This window comes from Archocentrus centrarchus, chromosome 7 (assembly GCF_007364275.1).
Source record: "Archocentrus centrarchus isolate MPI-CPG fArcCen1 chromosome 7, fArcCen1, whole genome shotgun sequence".
In the NCBI taxonomy this organism is placed as follows: Eukaryota; Metazoa; Chordata; class Actinopteri; order Cichliformes; family Cichlidae; genus Archocentrus; species Archocentrus centrarchus.
Window position 1 is genome coordinate 17,713,740 of NC_044352.1, and position 12,569 is coordinate 17,726,308.

Below are 12,569 nucleotides of genomic sequence, written 5' to 3' on the forward strand. Positions count from 1 at the left end.
CTGACATTTCAAAATAGCTCCCACAAGTCCAAAATGGAGCCAAGTTGAGTAGAAAAATTAATACTTACTGTGAATACCTGCATTAAAAGCAACATGCTTGTACAAGAAGGAATGACACAATTTTTCTGCTTCCAAGAAAAAAAGTTAAATTTAGAAGTGCATTAGAATACACCCTTCCTCATTTTATTGTGTTATATTTAAGGCCTTACTTGCTCAGGTACTGTATGAATGATTGTAGTGCTGGCAAATATTTAGAAATAATGACATGGGGAGCTGCTTTGCTTCAACATAACTAACAAGTAGATTTTCTTTCCCTAGTACTACTAAAGCAAGGCAAATTTATTTTATAGGAAGTAACAGACAAGGAGTGTCTACAAATTTTGTTTATATAGTTTCTGTTTTTTAACTCATTTTGCATGAAAATGACTGAAATTCATAATTAGATTAGAACATTTCAGAATATCTGTTGCAGATAAAGGAAACAGTATGGGTATGAGAAACACAAATAGAGCCATTAAAATAAGTATTCATGTATAGAATATAATGGCATCATCACCAATTCCATTCTGTCATTTTAGTCACTAAAATAGCTTGGCCGCTCGAGGGTTAATCAGTGTTAGTATGTTAGTATTTTAAACGGTTCCCAGAGGGATTACACATTGTCCTCAGTTGCATGTCGTCATCACCAGATTTATGCATGATTGTGCTGTGCAGGAGTTTGCGCAACCATCATCTTTAGTAGAATCAGTTTGTGCTTTTGCAGAGCCCATGTGTGTTTTCTAGTGTAGCTCAGTGTGTATGTGTAGTTGTATGTGTGGGTGTGTGTGTATTAGTGCTAATCTTTGCCCTACTAGTAGGCAAGGTCACTAGTCATTCAGACAGAAGTCACGCATCATGAACTCAGGCTTATGCCCAACAAACCAGCAAAATTCTAAACCTTTCAAAAGAGCCCAAAGATGGATTGAGAGATTGTAAATTCCCATCTCCAAGCTGCTTTCACACATTTCGAACTGCTCTCTGTATTCGAGAGCAATTTGCAAATATGACCTTAAAAAGCTGCGGATCTCTACAGCTGCAGCTGTAGCCAAATAACATATGTTGTTTTTGCTATAGTTATAGCAGCTTAGCTTTGCACTCAACAGACTGAACAATATAAGTGAGGTTGATTCATATGTTGGTGCAGATTTACTGACCAACTGTTTGCTGCCTAGTTAACTATTAGGGCGGTAGTTGTACACTTGAGAATCAAGCTCCCTCAGGGGTTCGAAAAAACACTCGTATACTTTTGCAACACAGTTGGGGGGGGTTAATTTATACATTTTCTTTTTTCTTAATTACCACTAAATCTTCAAACTTCAACTGAAGCCTTTACGGTCTATTCAAATTACAGACAAACAAATCAGTCTAGTGGAACAGGTCATAACCTGCAGAAAAACCAAACAAACCAAGCAGACAGGTGATCATGTCTGATTTTGTGATTTTTAAACACCAAAACTTACACAACAATTAGATCATTTTAAAATCATTTAAAAGCACAGGCCACAACATGACTCATCTTTCAAAGTTGATCTTGCTCAAAATTAGCATAATATGTGATATATTTGTGTTTAAAGAGTAAAATGATGGTTAGCACCGCAGAGGAGAAATAACAGATTCTGACCGCGGCTTTCTTCCGGCAAACATCAGGTTGGCGCTACGCTGAGTTTGGATTTTAGAAACACAAGAAGCTGGCTCTGTAGCTTTTAGAAATCCTTTGGAAAGGCAGTGTAATGTGATTTTTGGATTTCTAAGGATTTGGGGATTTTTATTTATTTATTTATGATCTAGTAAACTCCGTGGTTCACTACACATCCCTCTAATGGCAGTGATGCAGTTTTGGGTCTTCACGGTCCTGCTCTGCAGAGGGAAGATTTATAGTATGACTGTTTCACATCTCTCCCTGCTCACTCTGCACTTTCCTTTGATGTAGTGAACTCTCGCACCTTCTTACCCCATCACCCACAAAACCCTGGACCAGGTCACTTCCATTGTCTGACAGCAGTAGGATCCTTTTTCATGTAGTGTACCGGTGTGTGTAATCAAGTACTGCTGTGTGAGAGAGAACGACAGGCAATTTAGGAATGATTAAAAGCCGCTAAATCACCCTGTCACAGTACTCTGTGTGTTTGAGTCTGTGTGTGTGCACCAAGTGCTGTAAATCTGCGTTTGTTCTCACTTGCTTCTTGGTGCACTTTTCCCAGCAAAGTTGCCTTTCATCACAACAGCTTGCTCGGACAAGCAGCCATAACTCATTGTAAGTGGCCACCAGACAGGGGACATGATTTTCTGTCTAAATTAATGGGACAGATTGTATAGCAGAGTTGGCATCAAACAAGTAAACATTACACACGCTCAGAAGCTTGCATTACTGTCTCCGTCATTCATGCATACTGATTTTCTGCCCACAGCAAAGAGAAACTGCACCTTAACTCCCCATCACACAAATACAAGAAGAGCAAGGCCCAATCTGCGTAGTATGTCCACCACAGTGATGCAGGTGTGTGACTTTGCAGTAGCTCAGTCAGGACAGTCACAATGTTATCCAGTTCCCTTGGGTGGGGGGGCTCCCTCTAAATGCTGCTGCACAGAGGTATATTGCATCAGCCTGAGTGCCATTAGCTGTCCCTGCATGACTCCCACTGTGACTCAACTCTGGCATGTGGCTCTTCCTGTGAGACACTGGTAGGGGTACTGCATCTAAGCTGATGCTCAGAGGACTAAAACTAATTGGGAAAAGGTTCAGCAGCCTGCCGAGAGAAAAAGAAAAGAAGGGGTAAAGATGAACGAGCTGCTAAAGCCAAATAACACAGATTAGAAAGTACGTGTCTCACCATTTCATTTTATCAGAGTAAATGGTGACAGAGTTAGCTATTGTGAAATTAATAAGGTAATATGACCTTTTTAAAAGCAGGAAAAGATTGTGTGTTAGAATTGTTCAAAAATCTCAATAGAATGACTCGCTCACATATTACCTTACACTGCCCTCTGCTGGCAAGCAAGTCCAGATTTTAGAGTTAGGGCCTTAACGTGTTGGACAAAGACACAATTTTTATAGTTTTGCCTTCGTACACCACACCACACTGCCTTTACTGCAGCTATCTTCAGTTGCTACTTGTTGTGAGTCATTTAATTTAATAGCATGTGTGCAATGATGTGTGCAACTAAATGATCACTTTTGCAGCCTTTTAGTTTTCTGGCAAAGTCTAATCTGGCTTTCCTGTTCTTGAGTGGTTTGCACCCTGTTGTAAACCCTCTGGATTTCCATTCATGACGGTGTCTCTGACAAGTGTTTGCTATCTCTCTGATAGGTTTGTTTTGTTTTTTCAGCACTCCCTCTCTTGCACTGACATCTCCTTGAGCCTCATATTTAAAATTACAGTCAAAAGCTATAACATACAATTTCAAACTTGGAATCAACTTCACTTGTTAGACAACTGTCCGATTAATTTTGATCCTCTGAAAATGAGAGACTGTATGAAAATGGCTATAACCTCTTAACTGTTGATGAAAAACAACAGTCACCTCAAGATGCTTTATATTGTAAGATAAGACCCTACGCCTACGGTAATAGAGAGAAAACCCCAACAATCAGAATAAGAGCAAGCACTTTTTAGAACACCTGATAATAATAATACAAAAGTCCAGCCTGGAAGTATTAAATGCATGAACTAGTTTTTCATCATCACTCTGAGACAGGATGTTCCTAATTTTAGAAATATTGTGGAAATGCAAAAAACAGTCCCATGTCTTTGTTTAATACGTGCATTGAAGGACCTCACAGTGTTGCTGGAGGCCAAGGTAAGTATCTGATTACACACCATGTTTTAAGATCTTTTGGGCTGAGTACAATAACTTCAGTTTTATTTAAATTTAGAAGCAGGGAATTAGAGGTCATCCAGGTTTTTATGTCTTTAAGACATTCCTGCAGTTTAACTAATTGGTGTGTATCCTCTGACTTCATGGATAGATAAAGCTGGGTATCATCTGTATAGCAATGAAAATGTATGCTATGCCTTCTAATAATACTGCCTAAGGGAAGCATGATGTATAATGTAATTGGTCCCAGCACAGAACCCTTTGGAGCTCCATAATTATCCTTAGTGTGTGAAGAAGACTCCCTATTTACAATTGGAGTCTATTAGATAAATATGATTCAAACCACAGCAGCAGAGTGTCTTTAATATCTATGGTGTGCGCTAATCTCTGTATTAAAATATTAAGGTCAACAGTATCGAATGCTGTACTGAGGTCTAACAGGACAAGCACAGAGTCCACTGTCAGAGGCCATGAGAAGATCATTTTGTAACCTTCACTAATGCAGTTTCTGTACAGTGATGAATCCTGAAACCTGACTGAAACTCTTCAAATAAACCGTTCCTCTGCAGATGATCAGTTAGCTGTTTTACTACTCTTTCAAGAATTTTTGAGATAAAAGGAAGGTTGGAGATAGGCCTATAATTAGTTACAACACCCAAGTCAAGTGATGGCTTTTTAAGTAATGGTTTAATTACTGCCACCTTAAAAGCCTGTGGTACATAGCCCAATACTAGAGATAGACTGATCATATTTAAGATCGAAGCATTAATTAATGGTTGGACTTCTTTGAGCAGTCTTGTGGGAATGAGGTCTAATAGACACCTTGATGGTTTGGAGGAAGTAATTACTGAAGTTAACTTAGAAAGATCAGTTGGAATGAATAGTCCACATAAGGTTAGGTCCATACAAATTATGGACCTAACCTTGTGTGGACTCAATAAATGAGAATTATAGTACATTACATTTTAAAAAATCTGTTTCACACATAGACCTGCTAGCTTCTGCTAGCTGTGAATCTGAGTCAGTGATTGTAATATAAAGTGGCATTTGTTTCACCTTGAAAACCAGGTACTAAGAGTCATCTGCTCCCGCTCCAATGCTGCAATTTTAAATCTCTCTCTCTTGCCCAGCAGCCAATGCCAGATATTTGTACCTCTCTACAGCATGACTCACCATGTACTGGTTACCCAGTCATACAGCAGTAAGTGAAAAAGATACACATAAACACACACTCACTCACTGGTTACAGGAGGTGACATCCACCAGGCCAAGTGCCAAATCACCAGGCAAGCTAGGGAAATCACAGTTGACTGCACACTGGTGACATGAACTTTGAAAGCTCTACTACAAAATGTGTGTTTTTGTGAGCGTGAGTAAATGTGTAATGCTGTCAAAGGATTAAAACTTTGCACCTCATATTGCTTCTGCATAAAATGCCTGTTATAACAGTTCAGGCATTTGTTAGATGAGAATTTTTTTTTTTTTTTTTATGCAAGCAAGAATACATGTCCGTGTTTTCAGGGCAGTGTCTGTGAGCGAGACAGAGAGGCACAGATGCAGTCCTATGTCTCATTACAGCTGAGGTTTTCTGTCAGCTGGTCAGATAGGCAGGTGTCCCTTCAATGTCACTGACTGTCGCTGAGGTTCAGAGCTGACAAGAGGAGTCCTTCATTCGTAAATCAGTTCCCAGACAACATCTGGAGGACACACCAGCCATCAGCTGCTATAATACACCTCATGATTCCCATTTTCAAATAGCATGGAAAGTATTAAGGCATATAAATGAATGCTGTCTAAGAAATTACCCAGGGAATACTTAATGGCTGAGAAAAGATTATATTAACTAGCAGCTGGTATGTTTGTGCAATATTCCTACCTCCTTTCATCTTTATTCTTCTTTGTGTTCAAACCTCACTGTCAGCCTATCCCTCTGTTTCCCACAGTCAATCCTTAATATCTTATCTGTTTCTCGTGACCTTCTTTCTCTTCCCATCCTTAAACTCATTTTTTCGCAATTGATCTGAGACAAAAAAAAAAAAAAAAAGACATGACACTATAGCTACTGAGTGTAGGGCTGCGGGCAGATAGGCATTTGAAAATTGTAGGCAGATATAGAGTTTCCCAATTGTTTATTCTTTCGGTAATCACGTAAAGGGAAAGTACACTCTCTTTGAATGATAAGGTTTTGCATATGAGGACAAATAAAAAGTAATTTACTCACCAAGTATTAGGGAAATGCAATCTCAAATGAATAACAAGCCACAATATATTACACTATGTCATTATTTATTTAAGATAAGCTAAAATATTCCTTTATTGATCCTCAGGGGGGAAATTCAGGCACTTTTTTATTTGCGTATATTAGTGTAGAGCTCTTGCTGTTATAGAACCTGACAGCAGCGGGCACAAATGAACATCTGAAGTGCTCAGTTTGGTGGAGTGAGCCAGTGACTGAATGAGCTGCCCATCTGCCACAGCTCTTCGTGTAATGGGTGCGAGGGATTATCCAGGATGGATTCAGTTTTGTTCTTCATCCTTCTCTCTGCCTCTGATTCAACAGTGTCCAGTTCCAGACACATTACATGGCTGGCTTTCTTCACCAGCTTGTCCAGTTTGTTGGCCTCACCCGTCTTGATGCCACCGACCCAGCAAACTACAGCAGGAGCATTGTCCTGTTGCATGACCCAGTTTCAGCCAAGCTTTAGCTGTTGGACAGATGGCCTCACATTTGACTCCAGACTAATTTGGTATGCAGAGGAGTTCACAGTCAGCTCAATGACTGCAAGGTGCCCAGGTCCTGTGGCTGCAAAACAAACCCAAATCATCAGCCCTCCACCACCGTGCTTGAGGGTTTTGTGCTGATAAGCTCTTGGTTTTCAACAAACATGGTGCTGTGCATTGTGGCCAAATATCTCTGATAGGGTTGGCCATCTATCCAGAGGCTGTTGTTCCAGAAAGCTTGTTCAGCTGTTCAGATGCAACTCTGCTAACCTAAGCTGTGCTGCATTGTTCTTTTTAGAGGCTTTCTCCAGGCAACCCTTGCAAACAAGCCATACTTGTACAGTCTTTTTTCTAACTGTACTGTCATGAAATTTTAACAGTTAACGTGCTACCTGAGGCCTGTTGAGTCTGAGATGTAGTTCTTGGGTTTTTTTTTTTTCCTCTGAGCACTGCATGGCCTGACCTTGGGGTGAAGAATGGCAACTATCCTGAATGTTTTTCACTTGTGAATAACCTCAGAATCAAAAGAGGATGTACCTTCTTTATACATTACTGTAATACAAGACATATGTCCAGATGATAATAAAAGGATGCCACACTGAGCAGCTGATAGCTATTAGATGTTAATGCATCCAAAGGGAAAGGAACAGCCAGGAAAAGCATGTAGTGGGCATTTTGCTTTTTCTAAACCTGTTGCTTGGCTTCAATAAAAGGCTGATCGTGGAAGGTACTTTCCATTAACTCTGTCTAAGAGCATAGCAACCTGGAGCATTGCTTGCCTAGCACTTGCTGTGAAACTGGTAAACAGAGACATAAAGGTTGTCTACTATGACAGAGAGATAACATTGGTTTTCCCTTAAAATACATCAAAATAGATTTGTAAAACACGGAAGAGATAATTAATTACATAATTTATAGGTAAACTATTTAAACTGGTTTCTTTTCTTTTGTTTATTTGTTTATTTATCCAGAACACATAAATAAATAATATAATTTTCCAACAAGACATGGACATTATTGATAATTTTGGTTACTCTCATAGCAGTGTAAGTATTGTTTTTTATTCTTGTTTCTGGTGTTTTTTAAGGGCAAAAGAAGATGTCGTGTTTTTCTAGTTTAGTTCATAGAAGTATAGACTCTTTCAGCACTAGCCTTGCTACACATGACAGCCCAATGCTACATTGATTAATAATTTAAAAGGAAAAAAATCACTTAAAAATAGAAAACATCTGAGAAGACTTAGTTTAGTTTGACACATTTCTGTTTCTGTCACAGAAACAGGTCTGTTGCTTCTTGTTTTTATGATCTATAGCTGAATGTGCCATGTAAAACCAGCAACTGCTTATAAAATATATAAATTGAATATATAAATTGTTTAATGGGTCAGATCCTGCAACCCCATGCAGCTTTTCTGCCCATGTCTGTGGTTCTCAGTGGCTTTGGCAAGAAACTAGATGAATGTGAACATTATCTTCTTAAGTTTGCTGAGCCTCAGTTGCAGTGGCTACCGTGGCTCTATATGCATAAATGCCCAGTCTTGAGTCCTAGCTGTTCTATTTTGCTGGTAATAAGTTCACAAAAATGTGGTATTGAAAGAAAGAGAAACAATTTGGAGGTGTTTTTTAGGCTATGAGGCAAGAGTTTCAGTGGACCGAGCAACTTAAGCTCAAACTGGGCTAAATGAAAATAAAATTAGCAAACTGAATTTTCAAGCCTAATTTAATGTTTTCCAGGGAAGCAAAGTTTCAGTCAGCAAGGTATGTCAGTAAGATATGTACATGACAAGAGCAGAAAGCCACAGAAAAGAAAGATTTTTTGTCCTTATGACCCTGGTACTGTTGGTTGTTATTGCGCTGACTTTAGTGGTCATTCCTCAATGTTAGACTTGTTAATAATTCTAAAGTTTGAGTCTTCCAGACATCAATTTTGTGATAGCGATTCATCAAGTCACAGAGGTTTAACAGGGTATTGACTTCACCACTGCTGTGAAATAAATATTTGATCTTATATTTTGATCCAACCCAGTCCTGTGGCTGATAGTGAAAAAGTTATGAAATTCAATCTGTTGGTGTTGACGCAATCAGCCCCAGATATTGTAAGATGGACTTGACACACAAACCATGAATTTTGTGCAAAATTGTTTGCAATAAAAACCACTATATTGCCACCTGAAGGATGAAAAAGATAAATCTGTGTAAAGTCCCTTTGTCTCACACACACACACACACACACACACACACACACACACACACACACACACACACACACACACACACACACACACACACACACACACACACACACTTCCCCATTTTCTGACTTGCATAAGAGGGAGTATAGTATAGATTTAGGTCCATAATTTGTTGGACAAAGACAAAGTTATTGCAGTTTTGCCTCTGTACACCACCGCAGTGGATTTTAAATCAACTGATCAAGATGTGACTGACTTTCAGTTTTAATTTAAGGGGTTTTGCAAGAATTTTACATTAACTGTTTAGGAATTAAAGCCATATCTTAAGCATATAACATTATCTGTCAAACATGGCAAAGGCAAAAGCATGGGCATGGTGTGGTTGCCAGTGGAGCCAGGCCACTAGTGTTTAATGATTATGTGTCTGCTGATAGAAGTAGCAGGGTGAATTCTAAAGTTTATAGGGCTGTATGCTCTCAGATTCAGCCAAATGCTGCAAATTGGACAGTGCTCCACAGTGCAAATGGATGACGACCCAAAGCATAAGCAAAAGCAACCCAAGGTTCTCAAGGCCGAGAAATTAGATATTCTTCAATGGCCAAGTCAGTTATCTGACATCAAACCAATAAAACATGCGTTGCAGCTAATGAACACAAAAGTAAATGCAGTGAAAGACCCACAAACCAGCAGCAACTGAAGGTGGCTGAAGGTCTGCATGTCAATCACATACTGACTGTGTGATTTAAAATCCACTGTGGTGGTGTAAAAAAAAGCTACAAAAATTGTATCTTTGTTCAACAAATCATGGCCCTAATTATAACAAGCCCCCATAGCACATTCCTTGGTTGGTATAAATTCTGTGTCCTAAAAAATGAAAAATGGTCAGTTGAAGTTCAGTCAATGACAGTGTTAATCATTAGGTCACATTCAGATTCTGGCCAAGCACTTAGTTGCACACAGTTGTGTGCTAGAACTATGTCTGTGCCTTTATTTTGCAGTTGTTTGATCCTGTGTGCAATGATAATAAGAAAGGTTTCATTTTAAAAAATGATATTTTGATACTTGTTCTGTAAGGGTGCCCTTGCCTGATATACCGGGGGGGTATTACCTGTACATTTATGCATCTGAGCAAATAAAGCAGATAAAAGAAGCCACTCCATATTATACCTTCCCATACTGTATTACGCGCCACACAATTCTCATACAGTACAGGTAGTTGCATTCCAGGCTCTAACTGACTCCGTACCATATCTACTGTTGCATTTTTAAGTTTGTATGATGGCCGACAGCCTGCATTAGACATAAAGGACACAGCAAGATCAAAATGATCTTGGTTAAGGAGTGTTATATTGTCTTCACCAACTAACTGGAGTGGAACAAACAGTATAGAGGCAAGATATTACCTCAATACTAATTAATGAACACAATGTAAAAAAGTGTGTGCATCTCTGGGGATTTAGGATGTTGGACTGAATGGACCTTTCAGGAAGACTGAATTATGGAAAAAAGATGAAAGATGATTCACAGTCTACTCTGTCCTTCTTTCACCAGTGGACGACTGAAAGAAGTTAAAAAGCCCATTCTAGAAGTTCTAATGTACTTACTGTAATTGTTGCATATTATTGATTTACACAAACATTAGCTGTGATAAGTTAGTGATTTAAGTTTTCTTTCTTTCTTTCCGGGCAGATGTACATCATAATGTGGAATCACTCAAGCAAACTGCTCAAGAGTCTGCACAACAAAATTGAGCGAGATGAAGTCATTCTAGTCAAAGGATACTTTCTTTTTTTTTTTTTTTTTTTTTTTACTTTTTTGGTACTGAACTTAAAAAAAAACCAAAAAAAACAAGCTTAGCACAAACATGACTTTCCCTTTTTCCTTGTTTCTATTTTTATTCTTGAATAGTAGGTATTATTGTTGTCAGTTTAAATTACATGTCTCTTTTTTTCCAGTGTATTTGGACCATACAGTATGGATGTAGTGGCCAGCACTGCCTGCAGTGTGGACACTGATTCCAGCAACCATCCCTCTGACCCTTTTGTAGCAACTGTTAAAAGAATGGTCAATCCCTTAATCTACCTAATGGGCAGCAAAGTGATCAGTCAGAATTCTTTTGTATCCATAGCAGAGGATGATGGCACAGGGTCAGGATCACACTCAAGCTCAGGATAAGGATCTAGTTCATGCTCAGGATCAAGATCAGGAACACACTCAGGCTCAGGATCAGGTTAATGCTCAGGCCTGACACATGGTGTGACAGTGGAAGATGCTGCAAGATTCATTGCAGCTGCAGTGAAAGCTGGAAAATCAGGTGTGGCTGGGAGTGGACAGTTTGTGACTTGCAATGGAGCAAAGTTGCTATCACTAAAAATAGTTCTATTAAAAGGCCAAATTCCAGTGCATGCAAACCCTGTCTGGATTTTGGATGGTGTTGCAGCCAGTGAAAGGTTATTTTTCACAATGCCTGGTAGATCATAAATGGTAATTTTGACTCCTGGATGAATTCTCATCCAGCTGTTGCAGTAGCTTGATTTATGTTTTTTACAATTTTGTAAACTATAAATGAAAGTCACCGACAACTGGATTCAATATCCCAGTATCACTGATTATGTTTTCCGTCACGGTACTTTGACACATGCTACTGATGTCTACTTTTAGTTTACAAAACAGAGATTCTAACAAAGCCTGTTTGAATTCCTAAACATTTTATCTCAGAACAGTATCCAGAAAAAAAACTCTGACAGAAAAGTTTAACTTTTAGCTCAAGAACAGCACGTTTGTGTAGATGACATTTTCTGAGACTTTTAAATGTCCCTCTATTTTTGTCAGCAAAAAGATGAACTAACTGAGCATGTGCACAGTGAGTAGTGTGACTCTGGCTTGTTTCTGAGCCCCTGGTCTCCCCTGCTGCTCATTGCAGTCTAAAAGACTGCACACTCTAGCATACTATTACAGAAATGTACAGAGAATATAAGACTCAACTGAAACATGTCCCCATCAGTGCCCTGTCTTATAGATTTAACATTTGTTCAACACTTGGCCTTCTTAGTGAACAGATAGTAGAGGTACACAGAGTCCACTGACAAGCCTGTAGTGTGTAAAGCACAGTTTGGTACAAATCCTGTAACATAACCAACCGGTTTAGGCTCCTTTTTTTCAAAAAAGAATAGGTTCACAAAGCCAACAGAAGAACAAAACATGAACAGGTAAGAACAAATATTAGGCTGTTCAATGCCATGACCTCTCTCTTCTAATGTGACTAAACCAGTCCCCATTCACTATTTGAATGATAATCCCCAATACTCATGACAGGTTGGTTAACCAAAACTCCTCTAAATCCCAAGCCTAATTTATGAAATGTGTCTCATAGTCATTAGAGGTGCAAAGCCAAATGTGTTGGAATACACTAAATTGTGGACATGTGAGCAAAACTTGAAATCTTTTACTAAACGTGCTGCACTGATCAAGTGGGAGAGCGCAGATGTGATGCTGCCATGTGGCCACCAGGGGGAGCTGAAACAAAGCTAGACACTGGATACCATCTTCACCACGAGGCGTCAGCTTTTGAGGGAAATTTGCTGAATAACCTGCTCAAAGTGAGTTTTTAAAGGGAGGTTATTTCTAAAGGAAATTGTCCGCGCTGGAACATTTGCTGACCCTTTTAATCGATTTGAAATATTTTATTGTGACTTCTAGGGCAGAAAACTCTATTTTCAGTCTACCTGTCCACTTTAAACATTCACACTATCCATCAAAACTAGTAAATATATAGATGTAATAAGCGATTAGACTAAATTTT